At 47.2% G+C, this 6,485-nt stretch overlaps 1 long non-coding RNA gene across 1 annotated transcript; it reads right to left on the bottom strand.

Moving 5' to 3' along the window:
- Positions 1–235: 235 nt before the first annotated feature.
- LOC141098833 (uncharacterized) lies at positions 236–1,260 on the bottom strand. Its single transcript, XR_012234365.1, has 2 exons — positions 1,057–1,260; positions 236–894 (listed from the first exon to the last, which is right to left on the bottom strand). It is a non-coding gene; the product is annotated as an uncharacterized lncRNA (long non-coding RNA).
- Positions 1,261–6,485: the final 5,225 nt, after the last annotated feature.

The following is a 6,485-nucleotide window of genomic DNA, read 5'->3' on the forward strand; positions in this document are numbered from 1 at the left end:
GCAAGCTGCTCCCTGCTGTGTGTCCGGCAACATCTCCTGCTCCCTCCACATTGATCCCAAAATCAGATATTAACCCTCCGTCAGGCGCAATATAGATTCTCCTCAGTTCATGCGCAATGTGCCTGACAAGCACAGGTCAGAAAACCACCTATAGTAGCTACATATTTCAATTTCAGGACTATAGAAGTAGTCAGTGACCTTCATAGGAATGTATTAAAAGAGATTACACCAAATCAGATGCAAAAAAAAACATTTATTAACCATAAACTTATTAAAACTAAAAGTACCACTTTTCGGTAGTACCGCCAAATAGGCTCCAGTTATCTTTACTTAAATATTGCTTAAATATAAAATTATGGAAAAAAACTTAAAGGATATTGCACTTAGATGTTACTTAATTATTTTCTACTCATCTTCAGTGGTTTCAATTGCAGCAGAAGCAGCACAGGTACACTTAGAAAAGCAAGGCTGGCAGACGAAAGTTGCATGGGAAAGGCAGATTGATTCTTTACATATTTTGCAGTCATATTTAGAAAGCCTTCTGAAACCAGATACAAATGAGCAGGTAGTACAACTGCGTCTTTTAGAAGGTGGTAGAGTCGGTGTTTGTTCTGGAACGTCCTTGGGACGTCCTTTGTATTTTTATCTTTGCCCAAATAATAAGCTAGATCTGTGTCTGTTTCCTCTGTATCAGTGTCATCACCATCCTGCTCTGTTCCAGAATCAGTGTTACATTCTGCTACCTCATCTTCAGATGAAATGTCACTAGATTCCTCTAAATCCTCAGTTACTGCTGGTTCTTCCTCATCATCTTCTAACAAAAAAATCTTCATTTCTTCTAAATGAAGGGGTTTAGATGAATCATACTGTTTTCTGGCCATTGCAGCAGAAAATCTGAAGCAAGAGAGAAAGAGTATGTGTTAGGGCGCAATGTGCCTTAGAAGCCACCCTCCTTTTGTCTAAGAAAACAGTACTTATGTACACTAACTTAACATTAATCCTTCATAAAACAAGCTAAATACACAATCGTGATGAATAAAAAAAGAAAATACTAACCTTTCAATTTGTGTTGAAATCAGGCGCAATGTGCCTGAGAAGCCAAAGTGTTGATATCTGCTCACTAGAAGGTCTGCTGAGTCACTGTGATATCAGGTTTCACAGAGCCTGTAGAGTCAGGAGATAACTAGGAGGGGTGGGGTTTTCTGATAAGTGGGCAAGGAGAGAGAAGTGAAACTAATTACTGTGTGCCTGTCAGATCTATTGCGCCTGACGGAGGGTTAAACTTGCTCCAATTAGGCCTCAGCCTACATCATGATTGACCCTGGGCTCCAACACCGCCAGTTGCTGTTCTGAAGTGCCGTCTGCACAGAGAAAAACACTTGCTCCTGTGTTAGTGGGGTTCAGTTACGCCAGCTGCTCTCCTGCTGTGCTTACGGCAATATCTTCTGCTCACTCCAGATTCATCCCAACATCAGATATTAAACTTGCTCCAATTAGGCCTCAGCCTACACCATGATTGGCCCTGTGCACCAACACCACCAGTTGATGCTCAGAATTGCCATCTGCACAGAGAAAAACACTAGCTCCTGTGTTAGTGGGGTTCAGTAACGCCAGCTGCTCCCCTGCTGTGTGTCCGGCAAACTCTCCTGCTCCCTCCACAATCACACAACAACTGATTTAAAACTTGCTCCAAATAGGCATCAGCCCACACCATGCTTGACCCTGTGCCCAAACACCGCCAGTTGATGCTCAGAAGTGCCGTCTGCACAGAGAAAAACACTAGCTCCTGTGTTATTGGGGTTCAAAAACGCCAGCTGCTCTCCTGCTGTGTCCGGCAACATCTTCTGCTCCCTCCACATTCATCACAACATCAGATTTTAAACTTGCTCCAAATAGGCCTCAGCCTACACCATGCTTGACCATGTCCACCAACACTGCCAGTTGATGCTCAGAAGTGCCGTCTGCACAGAGAAAACAGTAGCTCCTGTGCTAGTGGGGTTCAGTAACGCCAGCTGCTCCCCTGCTGTGTGTCCGTCAACATCACCTGCTCCCTCCACATTCATCCCAACATCAAATATTAAACTTCCTCCAAATAGGCCTCAGCCTACACAATGATTGACCCTGGGCACCAACACCGCCAGTTGATGCTCAGAAGTGCCGTCTGCACAGAGAAAAACACTAGCTCCTGTGTTAGTGGGGTTCAGTAATGCCAGCTGCTCCCCTGCTGTGTGTCCAGCAACATCTCCTGCTTCCTCCACTTTCACACAACTGATTTAAAACTTGCTCCAAATAGGCCTCAGCCAACACCATGCTTGACCCTGTGCACCAACACCACCAGTTGATGCTCAGAAGTGCCATCTGCACAGAGGAAAACAGTAGCTTCTGTGTTAGTGGGGTTCAGTAGTGCCAGCTGCTCCCCTGCTGTGTGTCCGGCAATATCTCCTGCTCCCTCCACATTCACACAACAACTGATTTAAAACTTGTTCCAAATAGGCCTCAGCATACACCCTGATTGACCCTGGGCTCCAACACCACCAGTTGCTGCTCAGAAGTGCCATCTGCACAGAGAAAAACACTAGCTCCTGTGTTAGTGGGGTTCAGAAATGCCAGCTGTTTCCCTGGTGTGTGCCCGGCAATATCTCCTGCTCCCACAACATTCACACAACAACTGATTTAAAACTTGCTCCAAATAGGCCTCAGCCTACACCATGATTGACCCTGGGCTCCAACACTGCCAGTTGCTGCTCAGAAGTGCCGTCTGCACAGAGAAAAACACTAGCTCCTGTGTTAGTGGGGTTCAGTAACGTCAGCTGCTCCCCTGCTGTGTGTTCGGCAATATCTCCTGCTCCCTCCACATTCATCCAAACATCAGATTTTAAACTTGCTCCAATTAGGCCTCAGCCTACCCCCTGATTGACCCTGGGCTCCAACACTGCCAGTTTCTGCTCAGAAGTGCCTTCAGCACAGAGAAAAACACTAGCTTCTGTGTTAGTGGGGTTCAGTAATGCTAGCTGCTCCCCTGCTGTGTCCAGCAACATCTCCTGCACCCTCCACATTCATCCCAACATCAGATATTAAACTTGCTCCAAATTGGCCTCAGCCTACACCATGATTGGCCCTGTGCACCAACACCACCAGTTGATGCTCAGAATTGCCATCTGCACAGAGAAAAACACTAGCTCCTGTGTTAGTGGGGTTCAGTAACGCCAGCTGCTCCCCTGCTGTGTGTCCGGCAAACTCTCCTGCTCCCTCCACAATCACACAACAACTGATTTAAAACTTGCTCCAAATAGGCGTCAGCCCACACCATGCTTGACCCTGTGCACCAACACCGCCAGTTGATGCACAGAAGTGCCGTCTGCACAGAGAAAAACACTAGCTCCTGTGTTAGTGGGGTTCAAAAACACCAGCTGCTCTCCTGCTGTGTCCGGCAACATCTTCTGCTCCCTCCACATTCATCACAACATCAGATTTTAAACTTGCTCCAAATAGGCTTCAGCCTACACCATGCTTGACCGTGTGCACCAACACCGCCAGTTGATGCTCAGAAGTGCCGTCTGCACAGAGAAAACAGTAGCTCCTGTGCTAGTGGGGTTCAGTAACGCCAGCTGCTCCCCTGCTGTGTGTCCGTCAACATCACCTGCTCCCTCCACATTCATCCCAACATCAGATATTAAACTTCCTCCAAATAGGCCTCAGCCTACACAATGATTGACCCTGGGCACCAACACCGCCAGTTGATGCTCAGAAGTGCCGTCTGCACAGAGAAAAACACTAGCTCCTGTGTTAGTGGGGTTCAGTAATGCCAGCTGCTCCCCTGCTGTGTGTCCAGCAACATCTCCTGCTTCCTCCACTTTCACACAACTGATTTAAAACTTGCTCCAAATAGGCCTCAGCCAACACCATGCTTGACCCTGTGCACCAACACCACCAGTTGATGCTCAGAAGTGCCATCTGCACAGAGGAAAACAGTAGCTTCTGTGTTAGTGGGGTTCAGTAGCACCAGCTGCTCCCCTGCTGTGTGTCCGGCAATATCTCCTGCTCCCTCCACATTCACACAACAACTGATTTAAAACTTGTTCCAAATAGGCCTCAGCATACACCCTGATTGACCCTGGGCTCCAACACCACCAGTTGCTGCTCAGAAGTGCCGTCTGCACAGAGAAAAACACTAGCTCCTGTGTTAGTGGGGTTCAGTAATGCCAGCTGCTCCCCTGGTGTGTGCCCGGCAATATCTCCTGCTCCCACAACATTCACACAAAAACTGATTTAAAACTTGCTCCAAATAGGCCTCAGCCTACACCATGATTGACCCTGGGCTCCAACACTGCCAGTTGCTGCTCAGAAGTGCCGTCTGCACAGAGAAAAACACTAGCTCCTGTGTTAGTGGAGTTCAGTAACGTCAGCTGCTCCCCTGCTGTGTGTTCGGCAATATCTCCTGCTCCCTCCACATTCATCCAAACATCAGATTTTAAACTTGCTCCAATTAGGTCTCAGCCTACCCCCTGATTGACCCTGGGCTCCAACACTGCCAGTTGCTGCTCAGAAGTGCCTTCAGCACAGAGAAAAACACTAGCTTCTGTGTTAGTGGGGTTCAGTAATGCTAGCTCCTCCCCTGCTGTGTCCAGCAACATCTCCTGAACCCTCCACATTCATCCCAACATCAGATATTAAACTTGCTCCAAATAGGCCTCAGCCTACACCATTATTGACCCTGTGCACCAAAACCGCCAGTTGATGCTCAGAAGTGCCGTCTGCAAATAGAAAAACACTAGCTCCTGTGTTAGTGGGGTTCAGTAACGCCAGCTGATCCCCTGCTGTGTGTCCGGCAATTTCTCCTGCTCTGTCCACATTTCCACTACCACAAATTTTAAACTTGCTCCAATTAGGCCTCTGTCTCCCCTCTGTTTTTAGTATTTACCCTGGGTTCCAGCACTGCCAGCTGGTTCCCGGCAGTGCCTCTGGCACGACTGCTTCCTCCTGCCCAGCCTGGTTCCAGCACGCTGGCTGTTTCCGGGTACTATCAACGTCACTTTGCCACCAATATGTTGTCCTGTCGTGTTGCGGTTGGGTTAGCCGATTCCATGGTGCCTGCAGTTTAGGTGTTTCCTATGTTGGCTGTAGGATCTGGCAATAAAGGCTGGTTCTGTAGTGCCAATAGCACAAGCACCCCCTGTAGGACTGTGGGTTTTGGTAACTGCAGCCGGCTTGCGGCCTTGCAACATTGTTTTTCAGGGGTACTTTCTGCTACCCATCCGGGTACCAGCACCATCAGCTGGTTCTCGGCAGTGCCTTTGGATTACGTGCCTCCATCTCGGTTTCCGAGTTCCAGCAACGTCTGCTGATCCTTGGTAGTGCTTTCTAGTACAAGTACCTCCTGCTTAGTAACCATGTTCCAGTACCGTCAGCTGGTCCTCGGTAGTGCCATTGGCTCTTGTTCCTTCTGCTTCCAATCCGGGTTCCAGCACCGTCAGCTGGTTCTTGGCAGTGCCTTTGGCTTAGGTGCTTCCTTCTCGGTATCCGAGTTCCAGCAACGTCTGCTGGTCCTTTTTAGTGCTTTCTAGCACAGGTACCTCCTGCTTAGTTACCGGGTTCCAGTACCGTCAGCTGGTCCTCAGTAGTGCCATTGGCTCTGGTTCCTTCTGCTACCATCCGGGTTCCAGTACTGTGAGCTGGTTCTCGGCAGTTCCTCAACCTTCTTGTACCTTCTGCTACATTTCCAAATTCAAGCTTTTTGAAATGGTTTTTGGTAATCACTCTGGATCTCCCTGACGACGACCCTGAAGACCACCCCAAAGAAGACCAAAAAGATGACCCTGAAGAAGATGACCAAGAGGACAAAGAACATGAAGACAACCTCCAAGATACAGAACAACAGGAGACAGAAGACCAAGAAGCAGAAGAACAAAAAGCAGAAGAGCAAAAAGGAGAAGAACATTAAGCATAAGGCTAAAAATCTGAGCAAAAGATATTATCTAAATTCGAAGCAGAAGAAGACTAAGCAGTGTATGGGGGTGAGTCCGTTCCTCCTCATGGTGCCCCTCGAAAATGCCTACAACTACAGGAATGCCTGTCACAAATAAGAATATGATGAAGAAGAAGAATAGGAAGAAGATGAAGAAGTAGAATATGAAGAAGAATAATAGTTGAATAAGAAGAATATGAAGAATGTAAAAAAAAGAATAATTGGAAGAAGGTGAAGAAGAAGAAGATGAATAAGGTGAAGAAGAAGATGAATAAGGTGAAGAAGAAGTTGAAGACAACGATGCTGCTGCTGAGGATCATGAAGGAGAAAGTGTGGGAGAGTAAAAAAAAGGTGAAGAGCATGGATGTAGTGAAACATACATATCTGACAAAATATAACAAAGGTTAACATAGTCAATATCTTTGTAACTCCGAACGTCTTAAAAAAAAATTTATTCCTTCTATTCCATTTGATTGGGCTAAATCTCTATGCCTTTAATGTCTCCTCCACCTCCCCCAAT

Source organism: Dendrobates tinctorius, unplaced genomic scaffold (genome assembly GCF_039654945.1).
Source record: "Dendrobates tinctorius isolate UK_male_01 unplaced genomic scaffold, ASM3965494v1 ptg000095l, whole genome shotgun sequence".
Classification (NCBI taxonomy): Eukaryota; Metazoa; Chordata; class Amphibia; order Anura; family Dendrobatidae; genus Dendrobates; species Dendrobates tinctorius.